This window comes from Emydura macquarii, unplaced genomic scaffold (assembly GCF_026122565.2).
Source record: "Emydura macquarii macquarii isolate MOO-44397 ecotype Brisbane River unplaced genomic scaffold, CSIRO-AGI_Emac_v2 contig_480, whole genome shotgun sequence".
Lineage (NCBI taxonomy): Eukaryota > Metazoa > Chordata > Testudines > Chelidae > Emydura > Emydura macquarii.
This window is the reverse complement of record NW_027130617.1, coordinates 8365213-8392567: the sequence shown is the minus strand read 5'-3', so window position 1 is coordinate 8392567 and position 27355 is coordinate 8365213. Positions and strand designations below refer to the sequence as shown.

General features: G+C 40.1%; 1 long non-coding RNA gene across 1 annotated transcript in view; it reads left to right on the top strand.

Annotated features, from left to right (window-relative positions):
- Nucleotides 1-322: 322 nt before the first annotated feature.
- LOC137146848 (uncharacterized) overlaps nt 323-27355 on the top strand; it is a 72364-nt gene continuing 45331 nt past the window's right edge. Inside the window, exons 1-2 of the long non-coding RNA XR_010918066.1 lie at nt 323-523; nt 677-771. This is a non-coding gene — a long non-coding RNA (uncharacterized lncRNA). The remainder of the gene's footprint in view (nt 524-676; nt 772-27355) is intronic.

Here is a 27355-nt window from a genome sequence, read left to right as displayed (position 1 = left end):
TTTCTCCATGCTGTACTATGCTGACCATATCCAATTCCAAGTACATATTACCTCATTTCTCCATGCTGTTCTTTGCTGACTATGTCCAGTTCCCAGCACATATTATGTTATTGCTCCATGCTGTTCCATGCTGACTGTTCTGAATTCCAACCACATATTTTGCCATTACTCTTTGCTGTTCTGTGCTGACTATTTCCAGTTCTAAGCTCATATGATGTTGTTGTTCCGTGCTGTACAATGCTGACTGTATCGAGTTCCAAGCTCACATGACATCATTGCTGTGCACTACTATGATGACTATTCTGTTCCAGCACTACCTCAGGACCCTGATTGTAATCTGTAAAACTCTGGGGTAACCTCTTCCTCCTACAATCTGTGACAATTGCTCTCAATGGGAACTGTGGGTAATGGTCTCCAGAGCACCCACCCATCCTCTGAATTACAGGACAGCCATCATGGGGTGCCTAATGTTCCACCAACCGTATCCAAATAAGAACTGGTAAAAGCATTTTATTAGATAAAAGTAAGGTTCTAGGAATTGATCATGTAAACAGTGATGCAGTGTGACACAAATATACAATTTCATACTATGAATAATGCTCTGTGGGATACTATCCCTTAAAAATATATTTCTCCCTTTTTTCATACCAATGTTCTTTGTTCCCTTGAAATGCAGGTGGTCACTTGGTCTCAAGGTGAGACTCTTGGGAGCTGTGCAGGATGATCTCAGGGAGGCTGTCAGCTGTGGAATTTCCTATCAGCTGAGACAGGGTAAGCCAAAGCATTGCTATCTTGTGGCTTGATGTTAGACCCATTTCTTCAGCCAAATGAGGATGGGGAGAATTAACCAGGCTATGTTTCTCCTAGAAACAAACCTAAAGTATAATTATCACCAAAGCAAATTGTATCAATCAAGAAAAAGTGTGGAATATGGCCACCTGAAACTGAAATGCTGCTGTTCTTCATGATGTATATGAGCGCCGGATACTACAATGATGGGTGCATTAGAAAGACATAGTGCAGATAGATAGATAGGTTTGAAATTGCACATCCCACAGGTGTGTTATTGAAAGGAATCTCCATATGGAAAGAATAAAAAGGGCTGTTACGAACCTCAGAATAGGATGCGTTACAGAATATAAAAACTGTAAACCACACTTTTCTTGCATGCTGGGTTTTCAGATCATAAGGATATGTGCTAAAAATATTCTCATAATGAAAAAAGCCATTCTTAAATGTAGTACCTTGCTCATGTTAATCTGAATGTATTTACTTTACTTTCCATTCTTTAAACATTATTTTGATAAAGTCTTGGTGTGCATGGCTGTCTTTTGTGTGCTCTTCTTTGTGTGTGCACTGAGTATTTCTTTCACTGTACAGTATCTGTGGGATGGAGAAAAACTATTATAGTGCCAACTAGTTCTTTTCACTATATTTTTTCTTCTTTTACTAAATCAGACAATTGTTCAGCTCCTATTTTTCTAGTCAAAGTATTGTTCTTATAACAGTTTCTGTCTTTTATCAAATATTTTGTAAAGAGTATTTCATGGTGTATGTATAGATTCAAATCTGGCTTTTTAAAGTGAAAGCAACTAAAAAAGCTGGTGCTAACATTCATACCTGTGGTTCTCAAAGTATTTACCATTTTGGGCCGCATATGCAGCTCTTTCTGTGTTATGTGGGCTGCATCCACACAATATATATACTTCCTGTATGGGCCTGAGATTGTCACATGGGCTGCAACTGTGTGCTGATTGGGCTGCAAGTGGGCCATGGGTTGAGAACCACTGATATATACCATACAGTTTGAAACACAAGGTCAGTCTTGTATCAGTTTAGATGCGTTCCTATGTGTGAATGGAAATGTGGGTTACACACATGAAATAAACATACCTATGTGCATAATTTGCTTAATGAGGAGTACTGGATGGTATGCACATAGATATGTTGCTTGATGCATTTAAAGCAGGATACCCTTATCTTGGGGTTTAAGCACACTGCACCAGCTTTTCCCCAAGTCATGTCCCTTTTCACTGCTAAGAGCTCTTATTCGCTCAGTGCTTGTGGGCATGACTCTCTCTATTCTTTATACTTTTATTTAATTAAAAAACCTAGAAATATAATACACAGAATATGGAAAATGAAACCAGCAGTAATCTATCCCATTGCAGCAAGAGTAGAAAGAAAATGTAGCCAGATAGGATATTTAACGGTTAATTAATTTTGGAACCAATAGAGATTCTGTGCAAGGTTTTTAAAGGGGCTTTATACAGAAGAAAACAAGTCACAAAAAGCCAAATCTTTTGTCAGGGTAACAGAGTTGGTGAGGGCAAAGACAGATGGAAAGTCTTATGAGACCAAAAATAGTATTCCATTCAAACAAGCAAAATGTGATTCTGTATCCAAATACAGTGTAGAGAGTAAAGCCACCATCATGAAGTTATAAAATGAAGATCACATTGAAAGATGACTTCTGGTGTCTTGCTGCCTTGAGTATATTTCTTCCAATACAGGAAAATGTGGAGGCTTCTTGCAGCCAGAATTCCAAGTATGAAGATTTATCAGCCCTCAGCTAGGATTGCGAGGTATCTGGTTTTTGACTGGAAAGTCTGGTCGAAAAGGGGATTTGGCAGTGTTTGCTGACCTGCAGTAAACAGCCTCCACCACCTGGGGACAGGAAGAGCAGCAGTTGCTGCTGGAGCATGGAGGAGCACTCAGGAACCGCTCTGGTGGAGAAAGTTACTAGCGGCTCCCCTGTCCTGTCCCAGTCACCCCCCTCCAACCTCAGAGCACAGCTCCCCTTCCACCATCCGGCCCTAGTCACTCACCTCTGCCTTCAGAGCGTGGCTCTCCCCTCCTCCCCCATGCCCCAGTCACTCACCCCCTGAACACAGCTCTCCTTTGAACATCCTGCCCCAGTCACCCCTCCATACCTAGAGCCTGGCTTAGCTGGCAGGGGGAGGGAAGTGGAGAGCAGCAAGTGACGGTGGGGGAGAAGAGGAACCAGACCTTGAGGAAAGGGATGGAGCAGGGGGCGGGGCCTCAGGCAAAGAGGCAGAGCAGGGGGAGAGGGAGGTTCTGGTGCTCAGTGCCTGGTTTTCACAAATTAGAAAGTTGGCCACCCTACCTCCAGCTGGTATGTTAAGAAATACTAAGGACCAAAAGGCTGTTTAAGGGTCAAGTACAAAGTCCTCAGCCAAAATATGATGCAGAGTTTCTGCCATGGTGTCGGCCTAGGGCACAGGCACGCCTGAGTCCCTCCTAATCTCTGCCTGTGGCATATGGTAGTCTAGTCTCCTGTGGGCTGTAATACTTCGGTCTAATTTTGGTTGTTGGGTTTGGTGTGCAGGTGATGGGTGTGTTGGTGGCCTGTGATATACAAGAGATCAGATTAGATGATCTAGTGCTCTCTTCAGGCCTTAAACCCTATGATTCTATGAGTTCTAATGTTTTTCCAGAATTTTTTAAAGGAGGGGCGGTCAAAATATATGGGAGTGTTCCATCTTGTGTGGAAAGCATCATAAAAGCATTGAACATTAGTTGCCTTCTCTATTTCCTTTAATTGAACAGGTGGAAAGATAAGAAGAGTGGACATTTACCTCCAGATTGATGTGCAATGCCTTTTAAGGGAGAAATTCTCCCCTGTGCAGAAAACCATCAAAATGGGTGTTGCATAGGGTTTGGGCTAACCTAATGTCCAGAGGTGAATTTCACCTTACTCATATATGAGGTCTGCTACGGCACACTTATTATTTTTGTGTGTGTATATGCCTGAGCAATTCTCACTCCTAAGCTGGTCACATAGGATTTGGATAAATCAGGACATGAATTCTTTATCAGACCTGACTTGTATAATATATATGCATCTATAACACCAGTGTGTAATGCAAGTGTATATATAAAGTCTACAGACATATGCTATAGCGTTTTTATTAAAATCTATCATTTATATATTTCTATAATGGTAGATCTTTTTCTCAACTGCTTGTGAGCCTCAGGATATGCAATATCCATTCATTTGTGCAGGGCTACACTCTGATGAAACACTGATAAAAATGAAAACGCTGCTAAGAAATGTGGGCCCCCCAGGATAGTGGGAAGCAGCCATTTCAGAGTCTCATACACTTTTTTATCTAATAAATTGACTTCTTCTTTTCCTTTTTAAAAAAAAGAGATCGTCTGTAAAACACCAACAAAGAACATAAAATCTGTGTACACACAGTGCATTGCAGATAATGCCAATAGGAAAAACTTGATGTAACTGGGATGGAATATTAAATATTCAAGATGTAGGGAAATAATTCAAAGAAAAATCCTATTTCATATTATACATATTAAGGTGGTCCACTGTGCTCGGCAATGCTCCTTATTAAAAAACAAACAAACAGAAATTCTGCCTTACTTATTTTTAAACTCATAGAAACAAGAGGCAGGAAAGACCTGTTAGTTTCTGGCACACTGAATCTAGATCTCCTGTCTTTGCTGGAAGGGTGATCAGCTTTTCTTGGGATGGGGCCCTTCAGCACATTCCACTACAGAATGAAAACTTCTATGGCACTTAAAAAACTTGGAAGAATCTTTGAAACAAATTGTATGCAAAGTGAGTTAACCATTCTTTGTAATATGGCAATTAAAACATTATCAATGCACAATTAAGAGGTAAAATACTGTATCATATGTTTTTCACTACTACTGTTGATAGTACAGATCCCCACATAAAGTACTTTTTCAGGACTTAATTCAGTAGGTGCTGAGTGTCCTCAACTTCCATAGACACTGGTGTTACTTGAGAGCACTCAGCATGTTGCAAGATTGAACCTTTAATGTGCAGTGTTTTGACTGGCTAAGGGAGGAGCCATGGTATATTGTTTCCATTTACTGTGCATTTGCTGTACTTCTGCTGGTTAGGTTCCTTGCAGTTTAACATTTTGAGGTGTAGATTTTATGGTGTGAATGATGGTTTTCAAAATGGGCTCTTCTCACTGAAAAAGATGTTAATAACGGCTAGTTTTACATTCTTCAGATTTAGCTAGGCTCTTGTTTTCATTGGTAAAAGGTAAAAGAGTAAAAGGTTTTATTTCTTTGTCATCTTTCGTTGTGGTCTTTTTATAAAGAGGCAGCCAGTTTTAGATCTTTGTTTTCATCAAGGGGAAAGCAGTTTCACTGGTAAATGCTTCTTTTTACTTATAGCAAAAATAGTGGTGCAGTGCTGAGCAAAAGTAAATGAATTATTATTATTATTTATTATTTGTCTTGGAAGAGTAAGAAAATGATAAGGAAGGCTTTCTTTTACTTTATTGAAATATTTTTCTATCAAATTTTGTGGAAAAAGACTAAATACCAAGGCAGTAAATATTTTTGGTAGAATTTTATGGCAAATAATCAACAAAAAACAATGCCTTCTCTTTATTACTGTCACAAGTGCACTTCTTGGTGAATAGAAAATGCAATGGGTTGAAGTTTGATCCTACTAGGGATAGACGATATGCAAAACTTAAACAATACATGCTGTTTGCAACGTGATGGCTGTTACTGCTTGCTGAGAAGTTGATTTATTTTCAGATCCTTACTGTTCCTCTGCTTTTTGTCTGATCTGACTACTTTTCAAGTATGTGTACAAAGTCAGGCTTAAAAATTACAGGTTGTGTAATACAGAAAATGGAACAATTGCCTTCGCTTAGTCAAAATTGTTTTTCTTCAGTCATCATGTGGTACCTTATTTTTTAAAAAAGATGGAGTGTTGAATGATGGGTGCTGCGCTTCTGCTTAATCATTTTCTCGTACAAGAGCAAGGAAACACAGAACTTTTTATTTCATGTTATTAACTGGGCTATCACTGGGCTGCTCTATGATTATGGGTCTTTTCCCTTTGCCTCATCAGTTTTTGTCATAATGGAAATAACATGGTAGTGCTGAAGGAAGCAACCAGTAATAAGAATTGGATGGAATGGCAGTGAAATACTGTAGGCAGAAACTGTTCAGACATCCTGCCCCACTTAGCAGATACCTTCTTTATTCTGCAGCACATTTGGGTTGAGGGAGGAAAAAAGAGAGAGAGCACACTATTATTCCTTTGCTGCACAGCAGCGCATGTGTAAGTTTGAACACTGTGAGAAGGAAGACAGTATTTTGTATTAAGTATGTAACCTGATCCTGTAAACTGTTACTCACATGAGCGGGCTACTGAAGTCAATGGAACTGCTTGCATGAGTGAAGATGCAAGGTGGTCTTACGTTTTTGTTTTATTTGTTATTTGTATTTTTGTAGCATTTAGGAGTCTCATTAATGGGTCAGGACCCCACTGGTATGCACGCTACAAACAAACTATAGACAGAGAGTCTCGCCAAAGATGCCATATTTTATTAATGGAATGTCATAAAAAGGCTTTCTCCAAAATGCTATCTTCCTATTGTAGAAATTTCAAGGAAATAAATCTGGGGAAGGTTTAAGGTCTAAGGAATACACAGTTTATGGAGGTTTAGGAAGTCCCTTCACCCATGGCACTCTTAAAAGTTGTTGTAATGACTACTTTGTCTGGTATCTTGGTGTTCAGAAAAGAGGGACATCAATAAGGAAGGCCATCCAGACCTACAGCATAGCCTTCACAGGGCCCCAATTCAAGAAAGTACTTAAACACATGCGTCCATCAATGTACCTGTGCTCGTCTGAGAACTTAGACAGCCAGCCAGAGTAAATTAACACTTTAAAATCTAAATTCAAACAAGAGGTTGAGAGGTAGAGATTTTTGTGCCATGTAGTTCATAACAGTTAGGTAATTGCCTTGCCTGGAACCTGAAAAAATGTGGGTAGAGTGTTTAAGGGTGGAAGAGTAACCTTATATAGCTTCTGTATTCCATTACTAATCCCCTGAGCCAAGTCACAGGTTTTTCCTGACAGTTGCTATAACTATAGATTTGAACTATTAATCCAAGTACCAGTTGCTATATGATTGTATAAAGCCACCACTCTAGGAATAATCACATATTATTTGTATTGGAATGTAAATATGTCCTAGTGCACATGTATTTACTAGCATCTAGGGGTCTGGTGTTGTTCTGCTGACTTTTAGGAACTTAGCAGCCTCAAGAGACCAAATGTTGGCAGCGGATTTTTTTTTGTAGTGAATGTGCAGTTGTATAGAAAAGGCTCAGCATGAATATCTATGGGAAAACCAGAGTAATTGTATAGTGCTATGGAAATTCAAGGGAAGGGAGTGGAAAAGGAACTTGGGAAATACCTGGTAGGGACGTGGGGAAAAATAATAATCAAGACTAATGTCACAAAGTGGTACTGTTGTGCTGTGTTGAATCTGAAAATCAAACGAATAAGTTGTTTGGAGATTGACCATCCAAGAAACTTAAAAGCAAACAAGAAATATCCCAGACCAACTTGAGATACGACACAAAAGTGCACTTCATTAATTTATTATCATCTTTAAAATGTCCAGCTGCGAAACAGGAGCCAATAATAGACAGTAAAAGAGAGCTCTGCCAGTCCAAAAACACAGTATTAAAGCATTTTGCTGGCAGCACAGTACAAAATCTTCACGCTTTTTGCAAGCTTTTAAAGAACAGGTGGCCAGTACCCCTGCATAGCTTCCTAAACTGCCATTTGTTTTGTACCTTCTGGTGCTAAACTCCTCTGACTGAGTTGAACAACACCTAGTAGTTCCTCAGGCTGACCTATTGCCCTCTGGGTCACCTGATACAGCTGTATTATAGTACCAAAATATTGTTTTCCTCCATTTCGGTTTAATTATTCCCTAGTTTTTCATCAATATCTTAAAAAAAGAGAGAAGAGTTTGAGGTAAAATGGTGAGGTGTCTTCACACCTTCTCATCTCTCAGGTTTACCAGCTGGCTGTTTCTCACAGGACTGCAATTACAAAGATATGGCTAAGGGGACCTCCCCATCTGTTGGTCACATCCTGCTTTATAAATGGGCAACCTATTTCCCCCCTGCTCCCCCATTTACTCTTCATCTTTTATAGCTTTGCCATTCTCGTGCTGACTACAGCATCCTCAAACATCTTTTGCAGAGTGGCTCTGAATTTTCTCCTTCGTGCTCAGGCTGTTACCTGCCTCTGAACATCCTGACTTTTGTCTCTTACATCTCAGCAGTAATGTTGCTCTCATGTGGTATGGTGTGTTTGATTTTCTTACTTTTAATAGAGACAGCTCTGATTGCATTTAATGTGGAAACTCTGACTCAAGTGAACTAGAGGTGGGCCAAATTAAACACTGGATCAGAACACTCCAGAGCTTGGGGAGTGTTCCAGAATTAAACCTTGATCTGGATTTTGCAGATGGGCCCATCTTTATGATGGGCCAAACCAAACCCCTAGATCTAAACAACCTGGAACATTCTGTTGATTTGACTTGAGCCTGTCTCTAAAAGAAACAAACAGATTAGCACCAAGGGCTTCAGTGGGAGATGCACTGACGTGTCTCTAAGAACAGAATTTGGCCCATTGAGTGCATTTGTTGGAATTATCAAACAGTTGCACATTCAAACAAATGCACTGTGTGCTTTTTATTTGAATGTTCTTACACTAATATAGGACTGCTTATGCATTTATTTGAATATATAATCCTTGAAATTAAGTGCAGCTGTGTTTATTTCAAACGCGTAATGCTCCAGATATAGCATTGCTTGTGTATGCCTTTGTCTGAGCATTGCTCGTGTATACCTATATCCAAGCTTTTCTTCTCAGTGCATTGTTAAAAAGTTAATAGAATAGAGCATACACCATCTTCAGATGTGCATAACTTTATTTTTAATCAATATTTATTAAAAAATTCCAAGCACCACTCTTAAGGGAGGACTAAAGTCCACGCCATGTTTGAAGCGTAAGAAAAGTCTTTTTAGATATTGAAGTGTAAGCCTCTGGTCAGTGAGTATGTGTCCCCATCTGTTTTTATTCTATAGGGGATTTGAATTTCTGACAGCCTCCACAAACAACCCCTGGTGTTTCAACATTGCTCATACAACAGAAGCAATAATACCCTTGACATTTATGATCAGGCTCCCATAAGAGTAAAGAAGAAATCTAAATCCAGAAAACAGTGACTGAGCATGTCCTAAAAATTAATCACTAAGTCTTAAGAAACTTTGGCTCACATGCAGGTAGGTTTTTCTGCTGAAAACATAGGTGCCGTCTACACTAGGAAAATGTTATATTTCCCACCACTTCTAACAGTGGTTCAGTTCCAGTAGTGTTAGCAACATGGGGAACCCAAGCACAAAAAGGGAGCCCTTGCTGTCACAATTTTAAGCACCATGTAATTTTATCCTGCACTGGTAGCGGGAGGTCCAGTGTTAACAACGGTAATACATTTTTGAAAAATGTCCCTAGTACAGGCAGGTCCATATAGTATGGAAGTCTTATACTTGGAAAACAGAACCCTATCTGGAGTGGTATCTTTCATTTTTATATTCGTACAGCACCTTCCATCCCAAAGGAGCCCTTATCATTTTACAAACTATAGCCCTGATCCTGCCACAGGATGTCCTTCGACAGATCCCTGCATCCATATGGAGTCCCACTGACTTCGGTGCAGATGTCTGCTTCTGCATTACACTTTGCAGGATCCTGGCCTATATATACAGGAATTATTTCCCCAACAGCATCCATGAAATGCAGCCACTTTAGAAGGTGTTGCTGTTTAACTTTATAGCAAAACGACACAACAGTTCAGGGTGGGAAGTACAGAAAAATATCATATCCAACTTAAACCACAAGAGGAATTAAGGAAGTCAGAATATAAATGCCCAAACTGGTGGTCAGCGCACTGAAGTACAACATCCCTATTCTCGAAGAAAAGAAAAGAAAACAGAAAATTCCAATGAGATCTTTAATAGACACAAATGTTTAGGACTCAGATATTGTTCTTCTTCTGAAAGATACCAGGTCTAGCGCACAGTGAGACCACCTTGGGTATTGTTTCAGTAGTAATGGCCTGGTCTACACCTAAAAATTAGATCTGACCTGTGAAAAAAAATGTGTGCCCTGTGCAATGTAGCTAGATTGACCTAAGCCCTACTAGATACAGCTAGGGCCATGGGAAGAATTCTGCTGGCTATTACCTCTTGGATAGGTGGATTAACTACATTGGCAGAAAACCACCTTCTGTCAGTGTACATTATGGTGCTACAATGCCACAATAGCTGCTGTAGTGTCAACATGCCTTCTACAGTAATTCATTGCCAGTATCGCTTCTTTGCAATGCAATTTTTAGGATGCACATAAGATTTGATAATTAACTTTACAGGGTTTTCTCAACCACTGTAGTTGCTTTTCCATCTCCGTTCAGCAGCTGTGCTCTGCCAATTGTTAAGCACTCCATATATGTGGTTACTATTCTGAGGATTTAGAGGCTTGAGCGCCATCTATTTCTCTTTGTTTATGATAAAGAGGAAATGTAGCCCTAGATAAAAAAGGGAGACAGGCTGAGCACCTGGGAAAGTGCAAAGTATAATGATTTCCTAAAACTAAAACCTTTTCGTGTTTTCAAATGGAAAGCAGTATCTCATTTCCTAATACAATAAGCACAAGAATTTTCATGGGTTTTAGAAAACACACATTGCTTGTGTACCAGAATTAAATAGTAGTGCAGGATTTTGATCAGTGACAGATGGTTAGACTGTTCCATAAGCATAGCTGGCCTTATGTGAAATAACACCTTGAGCAAGCCCCAATTCTGCACTTATCCTATGATTATTTTCTTGATCCTTGAAACATTTTCTTTAGCATCTCTGCTTAAATTTGCTTAATCAGAGAATAGAAGTGGGCTGGTAGATGGAGTAAAGGATATAGATCTGACATTTGTGATGTATTTTAAAAGCATGCAAAGTTTCCATTTGGAGTACTGCATGTGGGTATAGGAACGAGCTTCTGTAGAAGTAAAGAGAGCTAACATTGACACTTCTCTCTTAATGTAGTATACAACTCAAAGGACAGTCTTGCTTTCAATGAGGTTCATGAAAGGAAGCTTGGAAGTAAAGCTGATACAAATATGAAAACCCAAATAATGTAGATATGTCATGTTTTGACTGATACGTTAGAAGCAAGGGGATGATCATGGAATCATAGAATGTTAGTGTTGGAAGGGACCTCAAGAGGTCATCTAGTCCAACACCCTGCTCAAAGCAGGACCAACCCCAACTAAATCAACCCAGCCAGGGCTTTGTCAAGCTGGGTCTTAAAAACCTCTAAGAATGGAGATTCCACTATCTCCCAAGGTAACTTATTCCACTGCTTCACCGCCCTCTTAGTGAAAAAGGTTGTCCTAATATTCAACCTAGACCTCCCCCACTGCAACTTGAGACCATTGCTCCTTATTCTGTCATCTGCCAGCACTGTGAACAGCCTATCTCCATCCTCTTTGGAATCCCTTTTGAGGTAGTTAAAGGCTTCTATCAAATCCCCCTCACTGTTCTCTTCTGCAGTCTAGATAAGCCCAGGTCCCTCAGCCTCTCCTCATAAGTCATATGCCCCATCCCCCTAATCATTTTTGTTGCCCTCCGCTGGACTCTCTCCAGTTTGTTCACATCCTTCCTATAGTGGGTGCCCAAAACTGTACACAATACTCTAGAGGTGGCCTCATCAATGCCGAATGGAGGGGAATAATCACTTCCCTCGATCTGCTAGCAATGCTCCTACTAAAATGCAGCCCAATATGCTATTAGCATTCTTGGCAATCAGGGCACACTGCTGACTCATATCCAGCTTCTTGTCCACTGTAACCCCCAGGTCCTTTTCTGCAGAACTGCTGCCTAGACAGGGAGAGGCTATGAGGCTCAGTGAGGAGGGGAAGACAATAACAGGAAATGTGGAAATGGCAAAAGCTCTAAATGACTTTTATTTTTTTTCAGGTTTCACCAAAAAGGTTAGTAGTGATTGGACATCTAACATAATGGACGTCAGTGAAAATGTGGTAGGATATTAGCCTAAAATAGGGAAAGAGCATGTTAAACATTACTTAGGCCTGGTCTACACTGACCATGTAGGTCTGACATAATGCGACTTACGATGCCCACATAAAGTATGTGTCTCCATTGACATGTCAGTGCTGCCTACCTAAATGCAGTAACATTCGACTTAATAAAACCACCTCCGCAAGTGGCGTAGCGCTGAAGTCTAATTCTGTGGGTTGAGTGAGCATCAATGTAGGCAGAGCGCAACATAAATCGACATCATTGGCCTCCGGCAGGTATTTCATCATGCTCTGTTGTGACCACTCTGGACATTCGCACTCTGCTGCGCCACGGCCACATGCACAGGAAACAGCCCCTCCCCGATGCTCCAAGAAATTTTGAATTCCCATTTCCTGTTTGGTCAGCATGGTGAGAGCTCTGTAGCTGAACTTTTCATGGCGACTGCACGCCCCAAATGCGCTCCAGCATAGAGTCGACCTGAGGTCTTGGATCTCATCAGCCTGTGGGGTGAAGAGCCTGTTCTGGCTCAGTTCCAAGCCAGCAAAAGAAATTTAGATATCTGTGAGAAGATATTGCGTAGTATGGTAGAGAAGGGCCACAACAGGAACGCGCAGCAGTGCTGCTTTAAAATCAAAGAGCTGAGGCAGGCATGTCAGAAAACTAGGGAGGTGAACAGTCATTCTGGCTTGTCATCGAAGATGTGCTGCTTTTATGTGGAACTGCATGAGATTCTCGGCAGTTACCCCACCACTGGGCCACCACGCAGCATTGATACCTCTGTAGAATCCTAGTCCAGGATGAATGAGGAGGACTCTGAGGATGAGGAGAAAAGGGGGCAGGAGAGCGGTGTATCCATTCTCCCTGATTGCCAGGACCTGTTCATTACCCCAGAGCAGCCCAGCCAGACACAAGACAGTGTTACTGACTGAAATGCCAGGGAAGGCACATCTGGGGATTGTGTATAGCAAATCGCATTTCTCTGATTATGTCCCAAGTCCAATTTCTTATTTGTGGGGAAAAAGCACTGAAACGTACATTACTGCAGTTCACTGCAAAAACAGATTTTCAATGCTTCCCTGAGGTGCAGCGCTCTGCAGTTGGCTCTCAGCGTAGCACTGGAATCTGGCTGCTCAAAATTTGCGGCCAGCCTATCAGCCTCCACAACCCAACCCTGCGGGAACTTTTGCCCCTTTGTTTCACACACATTATGGAGCACACATCAGGCAGAGATAACAGTTGGGATGTTGCGTTCACTGAGGTCTCACCTAGTGAGCAAACTGCGCCATATTACCTTTAAGTGGCCAAATGCACATTCCACCACCATTCTGCACTTGCTGAGTGTATTATTGAAATGCTCCTTCTCGCTGTCTGGGTGCCCAATATAAGGCTTCATTAGCCAGGAGAGCAAGGGGTAGACAGGATCCCCCAGGACCACTATTGGCATTTCAACATAGCCAATATTTATTTTTTGGTCAGGGAAGAAAATGCCCACCTGCATCTTTTTTAACAGACCTGAGTTCCTAAAGATGCACGCGTCATGCACCTTTCCAGACCACCCCACACTGATGTCGGTGAAACGTCCCCTGTGATCCACAAGGGCCTGCAACACCATTGTGAAGTATCCCTTTTGGATTATATACTCTGTGACAAGGTGGTCTGGTGCTAAGATAGGGATATGCATGCCATCTATTACCCCATCACAGTTTGGGAACCCCATTGTGGCAAACCCGTCCACTATGTCCTGCACATTTCCCAACATCACTACCCTTCTTAGCAGAAGTCTTTCAATGGCCCAGCACACTTGCATCACAGCAGCTCCCATGGTGGATTTACTAACTCCGAATTGATTCCCAACTGACCGGTAGCAGTCTGGGGTTGCTAGCTTCCATATAGTGATTGCCACTCGCTTCGCCACTGTCAGAGCAGGTCTCAAGCAGTATTCATGCACTTCAGGGCTGGGGACAGCTCTGTGCAAAGTTCAATGAAAGTGGTCTTTCGCATACATTTTCGCAGCCACTGATCATCATCCCGCACCTTCATAATGATGTGATCCCACCAGTCTGTGCTTGATTCCTGGGACCAGAACTGGCGTTCCACCAACTGAAGATGTTGCATGACAGCCTGCAGCAAACAGGAGTTGTTTTGCTCTATAGCTTGAAGCAGGGTAGCTTCAGTAACATTGCAATTTTCTGCACTGCAGCTCCTGTCTCGGCCTTGAAAATACTGCAGGATAAGCTGTAAGGTATTTGTGATGCTCACAATTATAGTGTACAGCTGAGCATGCTCCATGCCTCTCCGGCAATGGCGTGCACGTGGCAGAGATGGGTTTGGAAAAATGGCGTGAAAAAACATTCCTCTCTTTGTTTTGGACAAAGAGGGGATGAGGGAACACGTTTCATCATGGGAGGAAGACAACCTTCCCAAAATGCAGTGCAGGTAGTTGCACTGTGGGATAGCTACCCACGGTGGATTGCTCTGATTATTGATGCAAGCGCGGCTGGTGGGGACGCAAACCCCTGACGCAATGCACATGGTGTGATCACTTGCTCTGACTTCAGAAATTCGGTAGGTGAAAGTCTCCTGAAATTAAATTGACTCCACTTTGCAGTGTAGACATACCCTTAGAGAAGTTAGGTGCTTTCAAGTCAAAAGGTGAAATACATCCTGATGAAATACATCCTAAAATACTCAAGGAGCTGACTGCGGAGATATCTGAGCTATTAGCGATTATCTTCATACACTCATGGAAGACAGGAATGATAACAGGACTTGAAGAGATCAGATATAGTGCCAATCTATAAAAAGGGGAATAAGGACAACACAGGGAATTACAGACCAGTCAGCTTAACTTCAGTACCTGGACAGATAATGGCGCAAATAATCAAACAATCAATTTGCAAACAGCTAGTAGATAATAAGGTGATAAGTAATAGTCAACATGAATTTATCAAAAACAAATCATGTCAAACCAATCTAATAGCTTTCTTTGACAAGGTAACAAAGGGATGGGGGAAGCGGTCTGATGTAGTATATCTTGACTTTAATAAACTTGTGATAGTGTCTCACATGACCTTCTCATAAACAAATTAGGGAAATATAGCCTAGATGGAGCTACTATAAGATGGGTGCATAACTGGCTTCCAAAACAGTTTCCAGAGAGTAGTTATAACAGTTAATCTGGAAGGGCATATCAAGTGGGGTCCTGCAGGGATTGCTCTTGTGTTTGGTTCTGTTCAATGTCTTCATCAATGATTTGGATAATGGCATAAAGAGTACACTTATAAAGTTTGCAGATGATACCAAGCTGGGAGGGGTTGCAAGTGCTTTGGATGATAGGATTAAAACTCAAAGTGATCTGGACAAACTGGAGAAATGTAAAGAGGATAAAATTCAGTAAGGACAAATGCAAAGTACGCCACTTAGGAAGGAACAATGAATTGCACTGCAGGAGAGTGTGGCCATCCCTCCTTGTCAGTCTGTGAGGGAGGCCTTGCCCCCTTGCTGTCACAATTGTGTAGGCAGGCTCAAAGCAGGGATTAGCTATATCTGGAGCCCGGCTCCTCAGGCAGGTCAAGGCAACTAAGCAGTCTAGAGCTCACAGGTAGGGGTGAGCACCAAACACAGTCTAGGGGATTACAAACAGAGGTGAGCACCAATAGGTCTCCTGGCCTGTGATGAGGTAGCTGCCACCCTAAGGGTGGGGCTGGCAGCAGGGGAGGGAAAAGGGGGAACTGGCCCCACCCTACTCACCCAGGTCCCAGCCCAGGGCTCTCACAATGGCAGAGTGTTCTGCTCTGGGGTCAGTGGAGCTCCAGCCTAAACATACTGACGTGGTATCAGGCCACAGCACAATTGGACTATTGTCTGGTTCCCCTGGAGTACTTCCCTGGCCTCGGAGATCGTTGTCAGTCTCCCTGGGGTAAACAGCAAAGAGTAACCCCAACATCTCCTTGGCATCCCAGGCAGTCAGCAGTTCTGGCAGGTCCCCAGCAGCAGGCAGCTCTGGCGGCTTCTCCGGGTCCCTGGCGGCAGGTAGCTCCTCTGGGTCCTCAGTGCTGCAGCAGTCAGGCCTGGGCAGCAACGTCGGGTGAGAGAGGTCTTCCTTCTCCAGCAGCTCCCCCCAACTGAGCTAGAGGGCCCACCCTTTATACTTCCTGTTCCTGTCCTGCCCTTCTGCTTCCAGCATGGTAGGTGTGACCTTCCTTGTTCTGTCTGCCAAGGGGTGGATGGCAGGTCCTCCTTGTCAGTCTTGGAGGGAGTCCACGTCCCCTCACTACATGCACACATACAAAATGGGAAATGACTGCCTAGGAAGTATTGCAGAAAGGGTTTTGGGGATTATAGTGGATCACAAGCTAAATGTGGGACGCTGGAGTGTTGTAAGCAAGACATGAAAAGTAATTCTTCCATTGTCCTCTGCGCTGATAAGGTCTCAACTGGAGTATTGTGTCCAGTTCTGGGTGCCATATTTCAGGAAAGATGTGGACAAATTGGAGAAAGTCCAGAGAAGAGCAACAAAAATGATTAAAGGTCTACAAAACATGACCTATGAGGAAAGATTGAAAAAAAATGGGTTTGATAACAGTTTTCAAGGACATAAAATGTTGTTACGAGGAGGAGGGTGAAATTTTTTTCTCCTTAACCTCTGAGGATAAGACAGAAAGCAATGGGCTTAAATTGCAGCAAGGGAGGTTTAGGATGGACTTTAGGAAAAATCTTCCTGTCAGGATAGTTAAGCACAAATTGCTTAACTATGGAGGTTGTGGAATCTCAGTCACTGGAGGTTTTAGAGAAAGGTTAGACACACACAACTGTCACGAATGGTCTGGTTATTACTTAGTCCTGCCTGGAATGCAGGGGACTGGACAAGATGGCCTGCTGAGGTCCCTTCCAATCCTACACTTCTATGATTCTATGATCTAAAGCACGGCCATACAGTGTAACATCTGACAGCAGTACTGGCATAGACAGATTTCCTATAATCATATAGCTTACCAATAGAAGTATATTGTAACCATAAACCATTCAGGGAGTAGATTGAAATAAAAACCCTTTTGAATGCTCTGAAGTGATCCCCAAAATATGATTTTAAGAAACATGTACAGCTCAAGTGAGGGCAAACTGCTGGATGAGAATCAAGGCAGGGAATGTTTAATTGACACAAAGATAGAAGCTGATGCTGTGAATAGTCACAGATGTCTGTTTCTGGGGAAAGACTGAGAGCAGTTTAGTTAGATTCAGAAACTGACTGGATCCCTTAAATATTCCGAGTGAACACTTTGGATGGCTAGAATTAAAACAAGTTGTTTTTTTTTACGTCATCCTATTTTTCCACATCAGGAATGAACAGATTGTTTGAAGGGGTACAACCTATAAGTGAGTGGGTGTCGTTATGCCACGAGTGTTGAAGATGGATTTGATAAAAATGAATTATTCTTCCCCTCAGGGATTGAAGGTTGTCTACAAGGGCACAGAAATGTATTTACTGGCTGGGAATGAATGCAGTATTTAGGGAATTTGAGTTGTCTTGTGACATAAGTCATTCCTGGACAAATGACCCATCCAAAGAAACAGTTCATCTGCTCTGATATGCCAACAAGCTTTATGGATTAGCAGCAGTGATGGAGTGAGAGTGCAACCAGTACACAAACCAAGTACTAGCAAAAAACTTGAGTTTTCATAAGAGACACAATCAGATGATGGCCACAGTTTAAGCAGAAACATAGATTATGAGAACTGGACTAGTTTAGAGAGAGCCTAATAATATGAAGAGTGAAGAATACTGAGATAGATGCAGTGAGAGAGGGAAATGACCAAGGTATGATGAACAGTTAAACGAGCCGTTCATTTAAAAGACTGTATGAGCTGAGCAGCACAAGGTGATTCTGTTTTGCTTTTCTTCACTGATAGTTTGCTGTCAAATAATATTCTGGATTGTATTGTAACAGTGGGATTTTCAAAGCATTTAGTGTTGGTTTAACTTTGTGTCCACTGAAATAATGATAAAACTTCCATTGATTTCAAGGCGAAGTGTTAGGCCAGTGTTGAGTGTTTTGAGAATCCCATCCTACGTGACTTCAGAGCAGTTATTGAAGTAAAGAAATAAGTGAACAAGAGCTACTGTAAAGCAACAGGGTCTCTGGAAATAGAAGAGTACAGTTTCCTTTGGAAGAAAAGGGTGTAGCAATATAGGTTACAATACTTTTGGTTGTGTGTAGACCTCTTGCTTTGGTGCAGGTTTTGCTACACTAAGCTTTATGATTAATCTATCCACTTAAAAGTTCATACTGTGTAATGTTTAAAAACCAGAACATTTCAACTGCAGGCAACTTTCACTCTCTGAGAAATTTACTCTCAATCCCAACTTTGTGGGTGTGGTCCCTCATATGCACCCACGCCTTACTCATGACAGTGCTATTGTTACTAGTCGCTACTTCTACCTAAACAGTTCTCTCTGATTGGGTATAGTGATTTAAGAGTGGGCTCTTTAAATAAAGTGGCCAATGGAACCAACTCTTGCAGCTAGGATTATGGAAGCTTTGTGTGATGTAGGGGGATCCTTGCAAGGAGATTGGTTTGAGAACTCATGGATTCCCTGCTAATGTAGAGAAGCAGTTCTGGCCCAATTCCATGTAAAGGAGGAGGTAGCAGGGTCTGGGTGTATGTATGTCTATTTCTTGAATAGTACGCATAAGCCACATAGGAAAATCAACATTGTTTTTTTTAAAGCAGTAGATTCCTGTGAAGTCCAATTGAAGAGAGACAGACAGGATTTGGGGACAAAGGAGCAGCAGGACTGGCAACACTGCACCCAGGACAAAAAGTAACACTGTGGCAGGATCCAGGAGTTGGATTCACTGCGATATAAGTTATCACTGTAAATTTTGTTCACATGTGTTGGGAAAGAGGTATATGCGTGAAATCAGAGAGAAGAACAGAAGGAGAGATGAGACCCAAAGGGACAGAGGGAGATGCAGGAAAAAAATTTCAAAAGTTGGTTTCTCCACAGATCAGAGAATTCCCCATTACGAGTCTAATTTTCAACACAGTTTTGTGAGTGAATGCCTCCTGACTTGTCCCTGCCAGCTTCTACCTCCATGTTGTCTAGGTGGCTGCAGCACTCAGCTTGAGCAGCATTTCTAGTGCTTCAGAGTGGAACGTCCATGCTTTGCTCCCCAGGCCCTGCAAGACCAGTAGGAGTCTTTCCCTGTCTGAATTAAGTAATGGCGAATTTGAGCTCCAATTTTTATTTCTGAGTCAGGGCTCCTATCTTTGAGTCATGCTTCAACAAACACTCAATTAAAAGAAAAAAAGATAGCTGATGGAATCTGCCCTATCACAGCGTAGTGGAAAATAGCACAAGGAATGTTTACTGAGTACAACTCCTCCTCTGTAGTACTAGTAGCATGTGGGAGATTTGTGAGCCAGTTTGATAGCAGATCAAACCTGTAATCAGAGGTTAAACTTCTGCATTTTTATTATCAGCTGCTAGAAACTTGCCTAGCCTTATGAAGAGTGACTAAATAGAGTACACAAAGATATGCCCAAGGGTAATATTTTTGGCATTATTCTTTCCAAATGAGGAGTCAGCATTGCTTTTATTAAATACTCACAGCTCATGGCTGTGATCTTAAAAAAAAATCACATTTATTTTCCTGAGTACAGAGGTAATCAGAATTCAGTCAAGTGGGATGACTCTGTGAGTCCTGACATCAAAGGGCAGTACTGTTTGATTGATATCAGTCAGATGACAATATTGTTTGAAGAAATGTAGTCAGAAGACTGGCAATTTAAAGGCTGTAAAAAGTTACAGGAGATGTGAATGCAGCGTTCCATACTGATTTCCAGTGTACAAGACTATGTATTAGAGAATTGGCAGTAACATGGCAATCTTGTCTCTCAGACACACACATCCTTTCAAAGGACAGAGAAAAAGAAAATCTAGCTCATAGTTTCCAGGCGAGCTATTCAGTGAGGCATTAAAAGTACGGTAGTAAATTATTCTTTCACTGTTATGTTATAGGCTACATAAGATTGGGTTGCACATTTTGGTTAAAAATATATAGCACATAATACTGAATGTTAATAAGCAACACAGAAGTTTTTTCCTTGGTACAGGTTTATTTGTAGAAATGTATTGTTTGAACTTCCTGCATATAGAGAAATTTAGAACGATGACTCCGTTAGACCTTTCTGAAAAAATATCAAACATTGACTCTATAGATATAGCAATTTTTCCTCTGTTTCTGACCTACAAGGCCTTTTAAAGTGTAAATAATGGTATCCTGTCTCTTAAATGTAAATAGTTCTTCTGCTTAATATGTTACATCTCAGTAATATATTAAGCATACCTTAATACCTTCTACATAATCACTCCCTACAGATTTAAAAACAAAGGCCAAAAATAAACAAACAAAAACCTACCTAGGGGATTAGAACCCTCTAAGCAGAGCAAGGCAAACAGAAATTGTTATAATTACTTAAAAACATTTTTATTTCTAGCAAAATGTACCAGTGTTACATAAAAAGATTAGAGAATTAAAAAAGAAAAGAAAAGTAAGTTGCACAAATAAGATATTTGTATAAAAAGTTAGCAGAACAGCTGAGGAATACTGGAAGATAGAAAGTCATAGGATACTGGGGAAAAGAGCAAATGGTTATTTTAAAATAAATTGGTTGATACAGCTTGAGGTAGGAATGCAAAACCGAATTGTAGGTTGTAAACACTGACATTCAGTGTACTGATCTGGGAGACAGAAGCATAGAAATTACTGAAGGAATTCATATTCCAAGGTGTTCCTGCTACTTAAATAAGGGAGATACCTAATAAGAGCATGGTGCTGAGGTAGTTTAACAAAAAGCCTTGATTAATAAGCATCAGTCTCCTTGGCTTGGTATTTCATCTTTCTAATTATATATATTTAAGACCAGCACTTAACCTTCCACTTTAGCGGTGGATTGCCCAATTGTGCTGTAGACTGTTAATTCAAACCAAACCACAAATAGGTACATTTTGTTTTAGTTGTGTGTGTATATATTGCTAGAAAAATACTTATATTTTTCTTACAGATTGTACTGTAGCTTTCTGCAGTCTTGGTTTGAGAAATTTATACAGTCTTAAAAAAATTGTCTCATACTTTTTATATGTCAGTTTTACAACATTTATGGAAATTTCATATAAGATATTAAAGATCAGAGTGGGCCACAAAAGTAGCTAGGGATTCTGGGTATCTCATTTTTTTTGGGTTCCCAATTTGAGACACCTTAAAAGGGGATGAATATTCAGAAATTGCTCAACAGCTACCCTCTGAAAATCCCCTTTAAGGTGTCTGCGGTCAGACACCCAAAATCACTTGTCACTTTTGAAAATCTCTGTTCCGTTGTATTGTTGTAACCTTAACTAGGAGTGGGTGAAAGGGTTTGGATAAAATAAGAACTGACCTGTGTTTTCATCCTAACTAAAAGCAAACTATTTTGTGAGATTCAAAGCAATTCAGATAACTTAAAAAAATGGTTTATTATTATTATTATTATTTATTATTTATTCATAATAATACCTACCTCTTATATGTAGATAACCACCCAAAGCTGGAGTATTTAATCTGACCCAACTTCTAAAGTTTTTTAAATTCACCTGTTTATAAAGTGCAGTACCTTGATGGAATATAGCTTTTTAGGGCCTGATCCTGTGAAATATGGAGGACTTTGTTCCAAACACCCACTCCCATTGGCTTTGATGAGTTTTGAAGACACTGAGTAATTCACCAGATGGGGCATGTTTTGTTCTAATTCAAATATGCTCTTCAGTAGGGAACATGAGGGTAGCAAGGTGGTCCAGTGGTAGAGCACTGAATTGGGAGTCCTTTACATTCCTTGGACAAGTCATTTTAACCTCTCTGTATCTCAGTTTCCCCCACCTGTGATCAGGAAGAGGGAAAGCCCAGATCTGAAACAGTCTGAATTTGAACTACAAAAAAATTGTAGTGGAAATTACTGCCACTTGAGACAGATTACTGAACCACAGTCTGAAGGGGTGGGAGGCGGCATTTTAACAACAGCTAACAGCTTTCTAGAAGTTTGTATGATTTTCTATGAGAGTTAAGGGGGTTAGTATGATTCCCTCCCATCCCCAAATAATTGGTGAGCTTTTCTGCCAGATCCATTTTGGACTTGTAGAAAAACTTTTCAAATAAAGATGATTATATTTCAAACTGGGAAGGTTCAAACAATTGTGCATCTTGAATTTTTATAAAATATTCCTCAAACCTGCTTGACCTTTGCTTATATTTACATGCTTATTTTAGCTGGACTTTGAGAATATGTATGACTGTATCTAGGAGGAGCCATTGGCATACCTGCATGCTGGACAGTGCTAGAGTGCTGGGCCCATGCACAAGTCTGAGCCACAATCCTGGCGCCAATGAAATCCATGGGAGTTTTGCTATTGACTTCAGTGGGGTCAGGAGTTTGGTTTTGGGAAGGAGGATAAAATGGGCATAAACTTGTTCTAAGATTGCTGTAGTATACATGGAAAATGCTCTTTTTCAATCTTTACTGTATTATACTCAGTGGACCAGATTTAGATAACCTGCTGTTTGACCTCCAGCACAGCCCAAGAGCAAGGGGACCACAACAGCCATCTCTGTAGCTCCTAGGTTTTCAGACTTCTGGGCACCAATCCAGTCCCACTGAGCAACTTAGAGCATAAAGGTCCAAAGATGTGGCCCTTTGTATACGAGGTCTGTTGTGACAAAGAAACGAGTGGGAGTAAAATAAGAATAAAAAATACAAGATTATGTAAAGGTTGTATAATATTCTGTTGCTAATATTTGAGACGAGTAAATCATGAAGTAATTAACTAATGCATTGTACTGCTTATAGACAACTTTGCCAGTTCCTGGCTCTTCAGTACTGAACCATGCAAACATGCCATTCTCTTAATGGAGCTTTTTTGCACGAAAGGATAGAAGCATTAACATGAATTTTTAGTTTGCAAAATGAGTGCCTTCATTTCAAAAAGAGATTCATTAGCATGTGAAAAACAAATTAGGATTGTAGTAACGAACACCTGATTAGCATCTCTTCAGTAGCAATTAGGTGCTGGTAAACTTGTTAACCTGAAGTTTTGCACACACTCTCTCTCTCTCTTTATTTAAAGAAGTAGGGTTTGGAAACTCATGTGGCTATCTCAGTGTAGTTTTGTTGCCAACAAGCTGGGGGATGGAGGCTGACATGCAGCCTGTTTCTAATAGCACACACACTGTTTCTTTATTTAGAGCCTCTTTACCAGTATCAATTAAACCCCAGTTAAATTTGACACATCTTAACCTTGCCTTGGATCCATTTCATTGCTACAGCAGAACCCATATGGCACTGAGACAGTTGCAGGCATCAATTCATTGCTTATGTAGAGTTACTGGCTGAATGCCAAGCAGTAATCACTGGTTTTTGTTAATAGACATGTTTGCTTTTGCAGTCATTGCTATACACAGTGCTCTAGATTAATTAGAACAAAATCTGTCATCCATCTAAGAAACTACCAGAACACTATCGCTCTCTCTCTCTCTCTCTCTCTCTCGCTCCTTTTTTTTCTTGCTTCAGATTTAAAGAGAGATGAATTCTGGCAAAATAGTTTATTTACTTTATTCTGGAATAACCTATTTTGCTTTGTTGAACATATATGTATCTGTTATTCAGATTTAATAAATAATTAAGTAGAAAGAAAACTGGGAAAAAAGAGCTGGAGACCTAAAATGTACCCATTCCACTCTGAGATTAGTGGATTTCCTTAGAGTGAATTTATATGAAGCGGGAGATGGCAACCTTCAAAAATTAATATAGCATATGTTTTTCATTAAATAAACAGATTTCTCATTTAAATGAAATATTTTTTTCATAGGAGATCCACTCAAATCATTAGTGTGCATATGGAGATCACATGGCACGCGATCGCCATATGATCTATTGTATAATCATCCCTGAGGTTTTAAAGTGGGTTCTTCCATATCCTTTTGAATAATGCCTATTTATCTATTTGAAATTACATCAATGTTAATGACCGCATATGTAAACAACTTTTGCAAAATATTTTCTATATCACTGATACCAAATTTTAGAGCAGTTACAATTGTTGTGATTAAATACCATTCTGTCCCTCCTGTGTGTGAATAATCAATACATGATTGGTATATCCAGTTGTGATCTAAACCATTCTGGCTTCTTGACTGCTGCTTTCAGACCATTTTATTTTAAATCTGGGTCAAATACTATGGTTGACACTATCACTTCTCATAAACAAAATGTTAAAGTATATGGTAGTATTGCGTTTATTATGCAGTATGTTTTATACTCAACTTAGTTTCATTAGTACTAGAGTATTTTACAAGAATAAAATAGTGCAACAGACTTCAAAAGGTTCTCATCACACAGTGGTGACGTCATATAATTTATTTACCTCTCCAGGTTCTTACACTGGTGCCCATCACCATGGTATCTGAAAAGCCCTTGTTTTTGGGACAATGAGTTGTGTCAGATGCATTGATTTTAATATGGCTATGAAGAAATTGCTATAGTATTTTTCATTTCCAGTCGTCTTATTTACATTCATAGCAAACGATTTTGATACAAATGCTTTTGTGTTGTTCAAGGATGACTTAGCTGACATCTTAGCATGTTTGATTTGTCAGGTGCTTTTGAATTAAACCCTACCCCTGCTTGCACACTTGAGAATAGGACAACAGACATGGGGCCCGATTCAAAGCCCACTGAAGACAGTGGGAATCTTTTCATCTACTTCAATGGGTTTTGGATCAGGCCCACTATTCTGGAATTTTAGTGTTGCATTCCCAAAAGTACATTAGACTATTGTTAGTCAAATTGATGCATTTTGAATGACTATCCAAATATTCCAGCACCCTCTAAAAGGATCCACTACTAATATATTAAAGAAAACTGTATGCAGGATTCAAGTGTTAATGATTTAGACCAGTTTTCATTTAAAAAAACCAACAAGCTAAATTTATAAACTGTTATGTATTTCTGTTTATTTTAATGATTTAACATGACTTATACTTTAATATAAGATCATTTAAATAGAAATCCTTTCCTCCTCCTAAATCTCTGTAATCATGTTCAATAACTGCATAGAACTTTTTTTTTTGGATGGAAGAAGAGTGAAAAACTACATTTGTTGGAAGTTAAAATCCTTTTTAAACTTTTTTTTTTAGTGTTCAGTTTATGTTTTAGTATTCCAATACTGTTGGTCCATTGTTTGGTACTACAGCTTTATCAGCAGAATGTGCGGCAGATGGTTTACATTTGCATTAGCCTTCTGGAAAAGGAATAAGCTACCACCAACATAAGCTGCAGCTTTTCTTTTCAAAATTTATAACAAATTGGTCAGAGTGGCATTTTAAAAAAAACAACCACCAACATTAGCACCACTATCTCCCATTCCTTTTCTGAAGAGGAATAATGACTCCCACTCTAACGCTGTCATTTGCACATGTTTTCCCCCAAAAATGTTTGTTAAAATGATTTAGGTCTTTCATTATGCAAAATGACTTTTATAAAAAGACCTTCCTTTTTGCCCCACAGTCATACTTAATTTAATTTGTCACTTGTTATAGAGTGGAGTTATGTGAAGCTGGGCTATATTATTTGTTCTAGCCTGTATTGGATAATTTATTACATTAAGAAACCAATAATTTTTAAATTTAATCAGATTTAAGTTTTTAATAAGATTCATTCTCCTATTCACACTTGCTTAATTTAAGAATATTAAATCTGCTCAGGAATGAGCTGCCTCTCAAAGCCTCATATGTATATTAAAGGATTTTATTCCTGATGTGTTAATAGGATTTAATTATATTAGCCCTATAGTCCAGAGACACATCACAATTTTTAAACTGATAAAGCAAGCAAACATCATGCTAAAAAAGTAATGGCCAGCCTATCTTTTTAAATTCCTTTTAAAAAGGAATATTAAGGCTTGATAAATTTTACTGTCTCTTCGTTGTATGGATTTGCATCATACTGAAATTTAAAATGTAGACTGTTTAACACAGTGGAAGGTAAACTTCCTTTTCTAAATGCATTAAAATCAAGGTTAACACTGAAATTAACAAGTCCAGTTTAATTACTCTGTCTCTACATTGTTCCTTATATCTGATTCAAAGAGATTTATTTCAACAAATTTTTAGTTTTCTTTTGACTATTGGCTTCATGGTTTGGTACGTGAAACAGAGCTGCAGCAAGTTGTTATGAAAATGGAAGATATTAAATATTGCCTGGATTTCTTTCTTTCATGTGGCTAATTAGGTTTAATGACAAATAGTGGAGGAAATAGAAAACGATTGCTTGGGGACCGTCTACTGTGGCATGGTTGGGGAGATGAGCAGAGGAGAGTGGCACAGACTGCTGTAGTCTGTAAATCTTGTCAATTTCTCCATCAGCATTATTTGCATGGATCAAAAGTGTTGGCTCTTGTCAAGTTCATCTGAAAGTTAAATGTACAGAAGTCAGTGTTTCTGATGGCTGCAGAAAACTCTGAGATGGAACAAACTACAAGATTTGCATAGAATCACAGGGAAGGGGAAAAAACCCCATAGCAATATGCCACCCAGTTAGACACTTTGCTTCCAAAATTAGGTTGACGCATATTATGGCACATTTCCACCAGTAATCACAGACACTCTGCATATATTTCAGGAAGATTTAGGTCCTGATTTTTCCTCTCACTTATACAGAGCTAGACTTTGAGCCCCACTTTGAGCAGGTAGCGTGGGCCGCTTTTATTTGGGGAAACTAGAAATGTAAAGGAAGTTCTTAGCTTTCTTTATTTTCAAAGTAATTTTCTGGCACTTCTCCTTGCCAAGATGGCCTTGAAAATATAAACTAGTATAAAGAGAACTCTAGGTTTGGAAGGAACAAACAGCTGGGCTCTATTTCTCCAGTGGGAGGTTGGAAAGGAGGATCTAAAGATTTTGGGTCAGATTCTCATTTTTGTTCTGGCCCCTTTATGCTCCTGGAATGGACCGGTGGACCAGAAAGCATCTGGGTGAGGTCAGCTGAGAATTCTGTCAGGATGGGGGTGTGTAACAGGATGATTTGGCCCTTTACAACTCAAGGAGCAGCTGGCCCTGTTCTGGAGAAAAGCCCAGCAGGCAGGTGCTGAGAATCAGCTGGTCCAGTTTGAGAACTAGGAGAGAGTTGGGAGCATTCTCTCATGTGACTGCAGTGGAAGGTGAGGGTAAGTAAGCCCTGTGGACCCCCAGGCTTTTGTTATCTGAAGGCCTTATAATGTCAGCCAAGAACTATTGAGCTATTACTTTTTTATTGTTCTACATTTCCTTTTGTTTTGTGCTGGAATATAAGCAGAGTCCTGAGAAAAGGGGCTATAAATGGAACTGAGTGTGGCT